Below are 13,529 nucleotides of genomic sequence, written 5' to 3' on the forward strand. Positions count from 1 at the left end.
AGCGACACACAGCGCGGCCCCTGCATATACACCTGACGACAGAGCCTAACAAGTTTTTGCTCACAGACTGTATTCTACGAAGTAGAAAGGAGATCAACCTAAGGTTCCTGACTGAGTAGAGGCTACACTTTACTAAGCCAGGAAAAGCCCAAAGGCTCAGCAACACGCGCATCGGTGGTGACCGTAATGAAAACTGCTCTGTGGAACTCAGAGCCGGATAACTGGATTACGGGGGATAGCAAGTCAGAGTCGTGTGCTCTCACACTTTTGAATAGGGTTCTGATCCTCCTGGTTGTGTTACTCATCTCTTCACTATCTTCCCTTTCACAGAACGAAGTTCAAGTAACAAAGTAATCCCCAAGTGTGCCAAAGGAACGGTGTTCAGGACACTGTGCGTTAAGTGCAGGGAGGACAGGGTCAGGAGAAGGTGTCCATTCATCCAACAAACACCTACTGAGCATCCATCGCACTCCAGCCAAGCAGGACGCTGGACGATGGGGACGGCAGTGAAGACAGACGTGCTGCTTGTCTTCATGAAGCTTAAAAGAAGGAAAACACAAGTTCACAATTATTTAATTATAATCGTGGCTACTGCTACAAAGGAGAATTTCTGGGTGCTATGAAAATTAACAGGCAGTAAACGCTAATTATGTGCTAAGTGTTTTACAGGTGAATTTATTTACCTCTCACAACTCTCCCATGAGGAAACAGTGATTCAAAAAGATTAACTTCCTTGCCCAGGATCAGAGAGCCAGTGAGCGGCAGAGCCAGGACTGAGAACAGGTGCACTCAGCTGCAGAACCCACCCTACTACCTCCAAACAGCAAGGACACGCACTCGGCTTTTTAAAAAACAAAGCAAAGCACCGCCCAGAGCGGCAGAGTGGTTCACGCAGCTAAAGTTTTGAGAATCCTGCTCCAGAAGGAGCTTTGTAAGCTCATTTGATGAAGGTGAATTTTGGAGGGTATTCAAAAATCCCTTACCGCTCTCCAAATAGAACAAAAGGTTACACTATAATTAACTCAGTTTTATTTAGGTACCCAACAGGTTATTAGACATGTCGAAAACAAATGTCACGAATACGTGTCCAAACTGCACAAGTCATACCCAGTTTCCATACGTACTGACTGCGCCAGGTCCACTTTCAGAATCAGCTTTCAAGTAAAGGTCAAACAGGGAAAAAGGAAAGAGTCCAGCATGCTTCAGAGTGTCTGATTTAGGAAAAGGACTAAACAAACGATCATCTGACCCAAGATATACGAGACTCATGTCGGACATTTACAGACGAACTTCCAGGAGGTAAAGGAAATCTTCATTACATTTCAAACCATTAGTGTGTGATTTCATTACGTTCTTGCTTCCCTGACACCATTCCAGGGCCCTCCACTCCCTAAAAAAATCTGAACAGAAAGGAAGCACTCCAACAAGAGACTGGGAAATGGCTCCCTGAATCCACAATATAGAATAAAACTTCACAACCTCTGTCTCCCACGCCACGACCTCAGTGTGTGCACCTGGAGTGTTGCTGAATGAAAGTGGCACAGTGGTAAAGTGCCCTGAGGAAGCACCCCTCCCAAACCACAAGGGCTGTGTTCAAGTCAGCCCCGGCTGCCGTGGGCATCGGGGGGTGAACCAGCAGGAAGACGATCTTTCTTTCAAAGTAAAAATAGTCAATTTTTAAAAAGTTAATGGGAGGCCGGCGCTGCAGCTCACTAGGCTAATCCTCCGCCTGCGGCGCCGGCACCTCGTGTTCTAGTCCCGGTTGCTCCTCTTCCTGTCCAGCTCTCTGCTGTGGCCTGGGAAGGCAGTGGAGGATGGCCCAAGTGCTTGGGCCCTGCACCGCATGGGAGACCAGGAGGAAGCACCTGGCTCTTGGCTTCAGATCGGTGCAGCGCGCCAGCCGTAGCAGCCATTTTGGGGGTGAACCAATGGAAGGAAGACCTTTCTCTCTGTCTCCCTCTCTCTCTGTCTAACTGCCTGTAAAAAAAAAAAAAAAAAGTTAATGGGTATGTAGCATAGAAGTTTAAATGCCACTTGAGGGGCCAGTACTGTAGCATGGCGGATAGGCCGCCACCTGCAGTGCTAGCATCCCATATGGGTGCTGGTTCGATTGCTGACTGCTCTACTTCTGATCCAACTCCTTGCTAATACACCTGGGAAAGCAGAAGTTGGCCCACGTTTGGGCCCCTGCACACACACTGGAGACCAGGAAGAAGCTCCTGGCTCCTGGCTTTGGTCTGGCCAAGCTCTAGCCATTGTGGCCATTTGGAGAGTAAACTAAGAAGAAAGATCTCTCTCTCTCTCTCTCCCTCCCTCCCTCCCTCCACAACTCTGCCTTTCAAATAAAATAAATAAATCTTAAAAAAAAAAAAAATGCCACTTGAGACACTTGCATGCATATTGGAGTACCTGGGTTCAAGTCCCAACTCCACTTCCAATTCCAACTTCCTCCTAATGTGTACCAGGGAAGCAGTAAATGGTGGCTCAAGCGCTTAGGTCCCAGCTACCACATGGGAGATCTAAACTGAAATCTAGGCTCCCCCTGGTTTTGGTTTGGCCAACTCCGGTTGTTGCAAGCGTCTGGGGAATGAACCAGCAGATGAAGACAACAGTGGAGGATGGCCCACGTATTTGGGCCCCTGCATCCACGTGGGAGACCCAGAGGAAGCTCCTGCCTTTGGACTGGCCCAGCTCTGGCTGTTGCAGCCATGTGGGGAGTGAACTAGCGGATGAAGATTCTCTCTCTACAACTCTGCCTTTTCACATACATACACACACACACACACACACACACACACATATATCCCATTTCAGAGCACCTTCCTGTCAATGCAAGAAGCCATGGAAGACATCAGTGATGGCTTAGCAGGGTTCCTGCCACCTACACGGACGATTTGGATTGCATTCCTGAATCCTGGCCTGGGTCCTGGCCTACTCCTGGCCACTGCAGGCATTTGGGGAGTGAACTAGCAAATGGCAGGATGGGAGTGAGCTCGCACAAGCATGCTCTCTCTCTCTTCCTCTCTCACACTCTGTCTACCTCTCAAATCATTCAAAATGTTAAGATTCTTAAAACACTGATCAAAATATTATAACATTTTGGACACTATGGTATGCCCTTATTTGGCAAGTATTTATCAAACATATTAAGATGTAAAGTCACTATTACTGTTTTGTATTTTGGGAATGGCAACAATATATACATACAAGGAATATTGCAAAGAATATTTTGAGAGCTGAAACCCCTTGGTTCCTACACAAACAATTCTCAATGTAACTTCCATTTCACTAACAGTGCTAACGACTTTTATCCAAGTTACTCACTGCCAGCTCTTATTTTCTCAGAGAATGATTTTAAATACATATTAATAAGAGTAAATGGGGGGCGGGGGGCCAGCGCCGTGGCGCACTAGGTTAATCTTCCACCTGTGGTGCTGGCATCCCATATGGGCGCCGGTTCTAGTCCCAGTTACTCCTCTTCCAGTCCAGCTCTCTGCTGTAGCCTGGGAAGGCAGTGGAGGATGGCCCAAGTGCTTGGGCCCCTGGACCCGCATGAAAGACCAGTAAGAAGCACCTGGCTTCTGGCTTCGGATTGGTGCAGCGCCGGCTATGGCGGCCATTTGGGGAGAGAACCAACAGAAGGAAGACCTTTCTCTCTGTCTCTCTCTCTCACTGTCTATAACTCTACCTGTCAAATAAATAAAATTTTTTAAAAATCTTTAAAAAAAAAGAGTAAATGGGGAACAAAAGGAGCAGATGATCAAAGTTAAAACATGGTACCTATGGGCAGGCACTGTGGCACTCAAGTTGGGCCACTGCTTGGGATCCCTGAAGATAGGTTGGGTCCCATCTTCACTCTGATCCAATTTCCTGCTAATGCACGCTCTGGGAGGCCACAGATGATGGCTCAAGTACTGGGTCTCCCACATGGGAGACCAGGACAGACTTCCTGAGTCTTGACTTTGGACTGGCCCAGTCCAAGCCGTCACCAGCACTTGAGGAGCAAACCAGTGGGTAAAAAATATCTGTCTCTCCCTCTGTCTCTGTTGCTCTGTCTTTCAAATAAATAGATTAATAAATCATTTTTTTTGACAGGTAGAGTTACAGACAGTAAGAGAGTCAGAGACAGAAAGGTCTTCCTTCCACTGTCTCACCCCCTAAATGGCCGCGACGGCCGGCGCTGCGCTGACCCAAAGCCAGGAGCCAGGTGCCTCCTCCCTGTTCTCCCATGTGGGTGCAGGGCCCAAGCACCTGGGCCATCCTCCACTGCCCTCCCGGGCCACAGCAGAGAGCTGGACTGGAAGAGGAGCAACTGGGACTAGAACACGGTGCCCATATAGGATGCCAGCACCGCAGGCAGAGGATTAACCAAGTGAGCCACGGCGCCGGCCCCAATAAATCTTTTTTTAAAAAGCTTTATGTATTTGTTTATTAGAAAAAATTACAGAGAGAGAGAGAGAGGGAGAGACTGAAAGAGAGACCTTCCATCCACTGGTTCATGCCCCAAATGGCCACGGGTACAGGGCTGGACCAGGTTGAAGTCAGGAGCCAGGAGCGTCCTCCAGGTCTCCCACATGGGTGCAGGGGCTCAAGCACTTGGGCCATCCTCACTGCCTTCCCCGGTGCATTATCAGAGGGCTAGATTAGAAGTGGAGCAGCACTCGAACCAGCTGCCCATATGGGACGCTGGCATTGCAGACAGCAACTTAACTTGGTACGCCACTGTGCCAGCTCCAGTAAATTAAAAAAAAAACCTGCCTTGGGGGGGTCAGTGTTGTGACATAGCAGGTTAAGCCACCATCTACAGCACTGGCATCCCATATGGGCACCGGTTCCAGTCCCGGCTGCTCCACTTCTGATCCAGCTCCCTGCTAATGCACCTGAGAAAGCAGCAGAAGATGGCTCAAGTCCTTGGGCCCCTGCACCCATGTGGGGGACCTAGAAGATTCTTCTGGCTTCAGCCTGGCCCAGCCTTGGCCACTGTACCCATTTGGGGAGTGAACCAACAGATGAAAGATCTATCTCTATCTCTCCCTCTCTCTGTGTAACTCGGCCTTTCAAATAAATAAAATAAATATTGTTTAAAAATTTGCTTTAAAACATGCAATAACAAAGTTTACTCATTTTCACTCTTCATAGATAGGATATACAAGTATAGTTAAATATTTTTAACTGTAGCTTTTAAGAAAATGTAATCTATGTGTTTCTGTTATACAAAATCAGAAACCTGAGGCCTGAAAGCTATGAAGAGCTCCATCCACTTCTGGGCCCACTGCCTCTTCCTTCTACCCTGAGGGAACCGGCCCACTTTGCCAGGAAGATGACTAATGTGTCTGAAGAGCTTGTTCAAACTAATAGTTTCACGTAATTTGCCCTTTCGATTACTAAACCTCTCTAAGTCCAGATTTATTGCTGTGTATTTATTTTCATTTTATGTGAAAGAGAGATCTTCCATCTGTCTGTTCACTCCCCAAATGCCTGCAAAGCCAGGGACAGGCCACGCCGAAGCCAGGAGCCCTCAACTCCATCTGGGTGGCAGAGGCCCAAATACGTGAGTCATCACTGGCCTCCTAGGGTATACGTAAGCAGGAAGCTGGGTAGGAAGCAGACAGGACTGGAACCAGGCATTCCACAACACGAAATGCAGGCAGCGACCTAAGCCCTGCACCATGCGCCCACCCCCACACCAGATTCAGGAACTTCTTGTAACTTAACTTTCTGAATCTTTAAAATCCCCTGCAGGCTAACTTCGTCCCTCAGCCACACGGGTCCACATTTTAGGTACTTTTACCCAGTTCCTACTTCCCTCTTCTCTTTGAAAATGTGCGTCTTTGACAGCATCACTTCTGGTTAAACCCATTCTGCAGATAGAGGGCCCAGTAATTCCAAGAGGGCAAGAGTGAGATGCATCCTTAACGAGAATTCAACTAAATAAAGCTACTGATTCACTCTAGCTTACAAAATAAAAACTACCTCGACACAGGATACTCGTCCTGGGAAAGCTGATGCCAAGGTGGCAAGGTGGACACTGAAATGCTCCTTCCGGGACTCCCACATCACTCTGCATTCGCTCCTCTACGGCCAACCTCGTTCAGCCACGGTCAGTTCTGAGCTGCTGCCGAAACCAGTAAGGACGAGCTCAGTAACCATGACGATGATGTGCCTGTGAAGCTGTTCCGAGGACTTCACTTGTTAAAAACGCGATCCTCACACAGCAACATACAGCAGGTACCACTATTATCCCCATTTTACAACTAATGAGTCACAGAGGAGATAAAGCAGCAAGAGTACCAGGCACACAGCCTAAGGGCGTGCGCGTGCACACACACACACACACACACACACACACAGCAAGTGGAGCCAGGATTCCAATCCAGGCAGCTCAACGCTTCTATCTCTCTTACCTCCTGAAACCATTACTGCTTGTCTATCCCTGAGAAGTGACTGTTTTTTTCAGTGGGAGGAAAATGACTCCACCCTCACCTTACATGCAGGAATCAAAGGATTTGTCCCTTATGTCAATGCTGGCCCACAAATACTAAAAAAATGCTGGCCTACATTACTTAAAATGTCTCATGCGGTCCTAACTCAGTGTCCATTTCCACATCTTAGCTTTCCGTGAGGAAGGCACACAGTAAACACTCAATAAATATTTATAAATATCTGTTAAAAGAAGTAAGTCTTTCCCAATTCCCGCACCCCTCCTAGGTCAAGCCTTCCCTCCCTGGAGTCCCTCCCTCCCCCACCGCGGCATAGTGTGCCCGTTCACAACACTTCCTTCCACTCCACCGAGGTGTGGCCGCCCCCGAGATGGCCCTCCACAATCCTCACCTCCTGGCATTCACATCTCTCTATAGTCCCTTCCCACAACGTGTGCCAACAGAAAACTGAACTTAGGAAGCCAGGTTTTAATAGGAAATGTAGGCCGGTGCCACAGCTCACTTGGCTAATCCTCTACCTGCGGCGCTCGCACTGCGGGTTCTAGTCACGGTCGGGGCGCCGGTTCCGTCCTAGTTGCCCCTCTTCCAGTCCAGCTCTCTGCTGTGGCCCGGGAAGGCAGTGGAGGATGGCCCAAGTGCTTGGGCCCTGCACCCGCATGGGAGACCAGGAGGAAGCACCTGGCTCCTGGCTTCAGATCGGCGCAGCGCACTGGCCATAGCGGCCATTTGGGGGGTGAACCAACAGAAGGAAGACCTTTCTCTCTCTCTCTAACTCTGCCTGTCAAAAAAAAAAAAAAAAAAAAAAAAACACACACAGGAAATGCAGCTTGGTCTCTTGGATTCCTTGCCTGGGGGGAAGCCAGCTGCCAGGCCACCTTCAAACGGCTGTGGGGAGAGGCCCCAGAGAGAGAACCCAGAATTCCCACCAACAGCCTGCACCAGGCTACTCAACCAGCCCCACGAGCAGCCAGCCACCAGGAACGCCACCCACGTCTTCCATGTGGGTGGAGGGGCCCAACACTTGAGCCTTCATCAGCCGGTGCTGTGGCACAGGAGGTCAAGCTGTTGGAGTGCATACAATATCGAAGCACCTGGTTTGGGACCTGCTATTCTGCTTCCCATCAACTTCCTGCTAATGCAGGACCCTCCAATACTAATTAAAAAAAAGAAAGATTTAGTTATTTATTTGAAAGTCAGAGTTACAAAGAGAGAGAAGGAGACCCAGCGAGAGAGAGAAAAGTCTTCCATCCGCTGGTTCACTCCCCAGTTGGCCACAACGGCCGGAGCTGTGCAGATCCGAAGCCAGGAACCAGGAGCTTCTTTCGGATCTCCCACATGGGTGCAGGGTCCCAAGGACTTGAGCCACGTTCTACTGCTTTCCCAGGCCATAGCAGGGAGCTGGATCGGAAGTGGAACAGCCAGGACTTGAACCGGTGCCCAAATGGGATGCCAGCACTGCAGGCGGTGGCTTTACTTGCTACGCCACAGCACCAGCCCTCCAACACTAACTTTTGAAGCAACCGGTTATACACCGACAGGCAGTTAATACACCCACTCTCCAAAACGTGGTTCCTGAGAGCAGAGATGATTTCCTTCTTGAAACTGTATCAAGGCCCAGCCACAACAGTCCCTGTATCTGGTGAACTGTGACAGGGGGCCATTCCTCGTTTTAATTTTCCTTTTCTTCCAAGATGTATGCATTTATAAACTACTCCCCATGCCCATACCTTCACCCACAACTCATCAATGTCTTTCCTTTTCTTTTTCAAGGGCCTTCTCAAATATAACCTCATGGTTAAAGTTTTTTCTCAACAAGAAGTGATAAAAATGTTCCTAGGGGGCCAGTGTATGGCCTAGTGGGTTAAGCCTGTGTGCAATGCCAGCATCCCATATGGACGCTGGTTCATTTCCCAGCTGCTCCCCTTCCGATTCAGCTTTCTGCTAATGTGCCTGGGAAAGCAGTGGAGGACGGCCCAAGTGCTCGACACCTGCCATTCATGTGGGAGACCTAGATGGAGTTCCAACTACCAACCCCAGCATAAATAAATATATAAATACACACACATTCATCTTCTATGTGAAAAAATTTACTGAGCATCTACTGTGTCTAAGAACTGCTCCTGAAACCAGGAACAAATGATTTCTCGCCTGTGGGGAACTTCCAGTCTAGCGTATGCTCTTGTCATACTGTTCACTCCAAATGTAATCAAAATTCTAGTTTTCCCTTTGTAAATTAATTGGGCATATGTGTAAAATTCTCTCTCCGTACACTTAACTAAATATTTAAGCAAGTCTGTATCTGTTTAACAAATTTTATATAAAAAGCCTCATACAGAATCTGTATCAACATCCCGAATACTCCCCTGGCCACATTTTTAAGGAAACATCACATTATAAGTGTAAAATAAATACAATTTGATAAAGATAATCTTTATTAATTATATAGGCCTTAGTGACTCAAATATGAACCTTTTCACAATAAGAAACCTGTAACAGATATAGTAAAATATTACAAATGGAACCACATACATTCTTTATACTGAATTCTTTTTAAAGATTTACTTATTTGAAAGAGTTAGAGAGAAAGAGAGATCTTCCACCTGCTGGTTCACATCCACAGATGGCCACAACAGCCAGAGCCGAAGCCAGAAGCTTCGTCTGGTTCTCCCACGTGGTGCAGGGGCCCAAGCAAGCACTCGGGCCATCCCCCACTGCTTTCCCAGGCACATCAGCAGGGAGCTGGCTCACAGCAGAGCAGCTGGGACTCGAACCAGTGCCCATATGGATGCCGGTGTCACAGGCATCAGCATAAACATCCCTATGCTGTCTTCTACAAAGCATGGTTACCAAAAAAGTGCACACTATGCTTTTTTAAATTTTTTTAAGAATTATTTAATTATTTGAAAGGCAGAGTTAGAGAGAGGCAGAGGCAGAGAGAGAGAGAGAGAGGTCTCCCATCCGATGATTCACTCCCCAGATGGCCACAAACGCCGGAGCTGCGCCAATCTAAAGCCAGGAGCCAGGAGCTTCCTCTGTGTCTCCCATGCGGGTACAGGAGCCCAAGGACTTGGACCATCCTCTACTGCTTTCTCAGGCCACAGCAGAGAGCTGGATCAGAAGTGCAGCAGCCAGGTCTCGAACTGGTGCCCATATAGGATGCTGGCACTGCAGGTGGCGGCTTTACCCACTAGCACTGGCACCTGACATATGCCTTTTTTTTTTTTTAAGACAGGCAGAGTTAGACAGTGAGAGAGAGAGAGAAAGAGAGAAAGGTCTTCCTTCCGTTGGTTTACTTCCCAAATGGTCACTATGGTTGGCGCGCTGTGCCAATCTGAAGCCAGGAGCCAGGTGCCTCCTCCTGGTCTCCCATGCGGGAGCAGGGCCCAAGCACTTGGGCCATCCTCCACTGCCCTCCTGGGCCACAGCAGAGAGCTAGACTGGAAGAGGAGCAACCAGGACTAGAACCCAGCGCCCATATGGGATGCCAGCACTGCAGGCGGAGGATTAACCAAGTGAGCCACGGCGCCGGCCCCCCCACCCCGACATATGCTTTCAAATCAGATTTAAGTCCTCACTCACTGTATGAGCCTAAACAAGTTACCTGCCCTGAACCGCCGTTTGCCTCTCCTAGAGACAGGGAAAATCAGCCTCACAGGGGCTTGGCAAGGCTGAAGCAGCACATCACAAGATGAGCTGAAGGCCTGGGGCACAGGGCGCATCAGGAATGCCAGTTTCCTGCCTCTCCCTGGGGCTGGGAAAACCTTCTGACCTCAGCAGCTCTCTTGGAGCCCCTCAGCTCAAACACCATCGTCCCACACAGCCAGAGAAGGGCCCTCCAGCCTCTCCTACAACCCCGGGGCTTGCGGCCACAGTGCAAGCCCTGTTTACAACCCTCCGCCCCTCCTACCCCTCCCACTGCTGGGAGCTGCTCACAAGCAGGGACCACACCTCGCCATCCTGATGACCCCTGCTCTCGGAAAAATACCTGGCACATTCGAGGGGTGGAACAAAAGTCTACAGGTGAGGGGCCAGCATCGCGGTACAGTGGGTAAGCCACCTCCTGAGACACGTGCCAGTTTGAGTCCCGGCTGCTCCACTTCCAATTCAGCTCCCTGCTAATGCACCTGGGAAAGCAGTGGAAGATGGCCCGAGTGCTTGGATCCCTGCCACCCATAGAGGACGCCCAGATGGAGTTCCAGGACCCTGGCTTCAGTCTAGCCCAGCCTCGGCTGTTGCAGCCAGCTCAAGACTAAACCAACAGATGGAAGATCTCTCTCTTTCTCCCTCTCTCTTACTCTGCTTTTCAAATAAATAAATAATTTTTAAATAAAAGTCTGCTAAATGAATGCACAGCGTCGTTATCTAAGCAGGACCCACCGTCACTCCTGGGTGACCCAGGTTTTACAGCTTTGCCCTCACAGGCTGAGATCCTGGTTTATGCCCCGAGTCCCTCCCTCGCAGAATCTGACAGCACTCGAAGGACGTGGCAAGTCTGCAGTTGATACTTCTGGATGACGGGGTGTGATTCCAGCATCTCTCCTGATTTAACTCTTAAAAGGCGCACACACCCTAGTGGGAATGACTCTTAGCCTTAGCAGTTACCAGCAAGGACCAGGAGCAAGCGCTGCCGCTACCCCCAGACGCCTCCTTAACGTGTTTATCATTTCAGTAGAAAGCATCAGAAAGCCCTTTGACTTGCAGTGAAAAACGCAAAGGACATCGGGCAAAGCTTACGTTCAGCGACTTCCAGGGCCAGCCGGGCACCTCCTCACTGCTTCCCGCAGTGCCACCCGGAGTTCTGGGGCTCCCCTGCAGGGAAGCCCCTTACTGAACATGCAAGCTGTCCTACAAGCTCCAACTTCCTGCAGAAGCGATCTCAAACGCTGGCAAGCTGGGGACATTCCGAGTTTGAAACTGTGTGAAAACGTGGCACCGTAGGTGGCCACACACCTCCCGCTCCTGCCTGGGAGGCGGTTACCTGGGGACCAGGCCGCTCTACATAACACGGAGAAAACAGAGAAATCCAGCCAGAGGCACCACAGCCCGGCCCTTAACTCAACCTCACAACAGCTAACAGCTCCTGGGCCCTGACTGCGCGCCAGGCTCAGATCCGATGGACACAACTACCCCCATTTCCCAGATGAGCAACCCGAGGCTCAAGCTGGCCACTGGCAGATCTGGGAGTCGCCCCGCAAGGTCCAGTCCCAGCTGCTGCACAATACCAGTGCTTCTCCCTTTTTTTTTTTTTTCGTGGTCCCACCGAGGGGCGCAGGGTCAGGCGAGGGGCTGTCAGCAACGCGCACTGACGGACACTTTCTTACGAGGCTGAAGTTCTCGGCTTGCAAGTTTCAAACCCGCACAGGACCCTGCCCACCTGGCGGGGTTCGGGCTGCCACTCAGGCATCCAGCCCTGATGCGTCTCCTGGCCCGGAGATCCCGAGGGTTGCACAGAGCGCGGGGAACCCCGCCACCGCAGCCGCTGCGCGCACACACCCGGGGCGCAGCCTGGGCGGGAACCCCCGCGCCTCCCCGCCCAGCGCAGCGAGGCGAGGCGAGGCCCGGCCCGGCCCGGCGGGTGCACAGGTGCAAGGCTGCGCCCGAGCGCCCCGGCCCGCGACCCCCGCCCCGACGGACGAGAGGAGTGGGAGCGGCGGGCAGCGCGGGGAGGACCGGCGACGCGACGCCCGCACCCCGGGGGCGCGCGCGGCGTGGCCGCGAGGAGAAAGGAGGCGCGGGGCGGGGCGGCGGTGGGGGAGGGGTCCCCGGCCCGGACTCCCACTCACCGCGGCGCTCTCCTGGCCCGGGCTCCGCGGCTCGCCCGGCTCGGCTCCGGCCGCTCGCGGCTCCTCCCGAGGCTCACCGTCCAGGCAGGGCGCGCGGGGCCGGGGAGAGGTCGGCGCGCGCCGAGGGCGTGTGGCGAGCAGAGCCGAGGGGGTGGGGAGGCAGGGCCGGTCGCGCTCGCCGCCGCCGCCGCCGGGGCCACCACAGACACAGCCGCCGCCGGCTCCTCTTAGCCACGGAAGCTGCGGGCCCTCCCACCACAGCCGCCTCCCGCCTCCCGCCCCGCCCCGCCGGAGGAGTGGCAGCGCAGCTGGCCAATCAGAGGCCCAGTCGGGGCAGGGCTCCGCGGCCCAGAGGGGCGTTCGGGGAAGGAAGGGGAACGAGGGAGGAGGGGACGGCGGCGCGACTTCCTGTGACTGACAGCGCGGCGCAGCCAATGGGCGGCGGGGAGATGACCTCATCGCGGAGGGAAGTCTGGAACTGGCGGAGCGGCTCTGAGGAGGTGGGAGGAGGTCGGACCTTAAAGAGGCCGCAGCCCCTGGCCACCCTGTCAGGGGAAGGGCGGCGGGCCGGGTCGGACAGCCGAGTTGCCGAGGGGTCAATGCCCTGCCGCGAGCCTCCAGACCCCATCCCGAGCCTCCCCTCAGGGGCTCACGCCCCGCCTGAGGCTCCCGAGTCGGGGTTTCACGGTCACGCTTCCCAGAAGACGATCGATTCCCTGAATTCCCGGGCCAGCCCCCGCCCCACCGAGGCCCCGGCGCCCCGGCCCTCGCAGTCGGTCTCCCCAGGTGGGAAGGGGGGCTCCTCCTGACACCTGCCGACCCCCTCCGCCCCGGGGAAAGCGCTCCGGGCTTGGGGAGGGGGCGGCGCGGAGTGAAGCCCCGAGCTTGCGGTCGATCGGGAGACCCCAGGAGCGGGCCAGGGAGGCCGGTGCGGCGGAGGTGTGAGGGGGCCCGAGACCCTGGTGCGGGACTTGCACAGGGAGCGGGAACGCGGGCTACAAGGCGGGCGAGGCCCCCGCTCGCTCCGCACCCTGCAGCCGCGGAGAAGGGCACGGAGCTCCGACCTACTGGGGAGGAAGGGGAGGGGGCGCTTCCCGGAGGCTTCCTGGGATGGGGTCCTCAGGCAGCTGGAGGAGGGGCGAGCAGGGTTTTCTAGGTTCCTGGAGGTCCGGTGCCAAGGCCCAGCGGCTGAGAAGTGGCGCTGAGAGTGAACTCTTAGGAGGACCCCCATCCTCCTCCTGCGGGCTCCTGGGCCTGCGTGCTGGTGTGGGTCTCAGATGGGGGGCAGGGGGGCGCCGCTGCCGTC

At 53.0% G+C, this 13,529-nt stretch overlaps 1 protein-coding gene across 3 annotated transcripts in view; it reads right to left on the bottom strand.

The window, feature by feature from the left end:
* MRTFA (myocardin related transcription factor A) overlaps window positions 1–12,468 on the bottom strand; it is a 208,238-nt gene extending 195,770 nt beyond the window's left edge. For 2 of the 3 annotated variants that reach the window (XM_089308960.1, XM_051834083.3), the window contains exon 1: window positions 12,224–12,468. The gene's annotated coding sequence lies outside the window, so the exon portion shown is untranslated. The remainder of the gene's footprint in view (window positions 1–12,223) is intronic. The other variant, XM_089308962.1, reaches the window with a different exon arrangement.
* Window positions 12,469–13,529: the final 1,061 nt, after the last annotated feature.

This window comes from Oryctolagus cuniculus, chromosome 11 (genome assembly GCF_051225735.1).
Source record: "Oryctolagus cuniculus isolate XC-2025 breed Fujian yellow rabbit chromosome 11, ASM5122573v1, whole genome shotgun sequence".
NCBI classification, from domain to species: Eukaryota; Metazoa; Chordata; class Mammalia; order Lagomorpha; family Leporidae; genus Oryctolagus; species Oryctolagus cuniculus.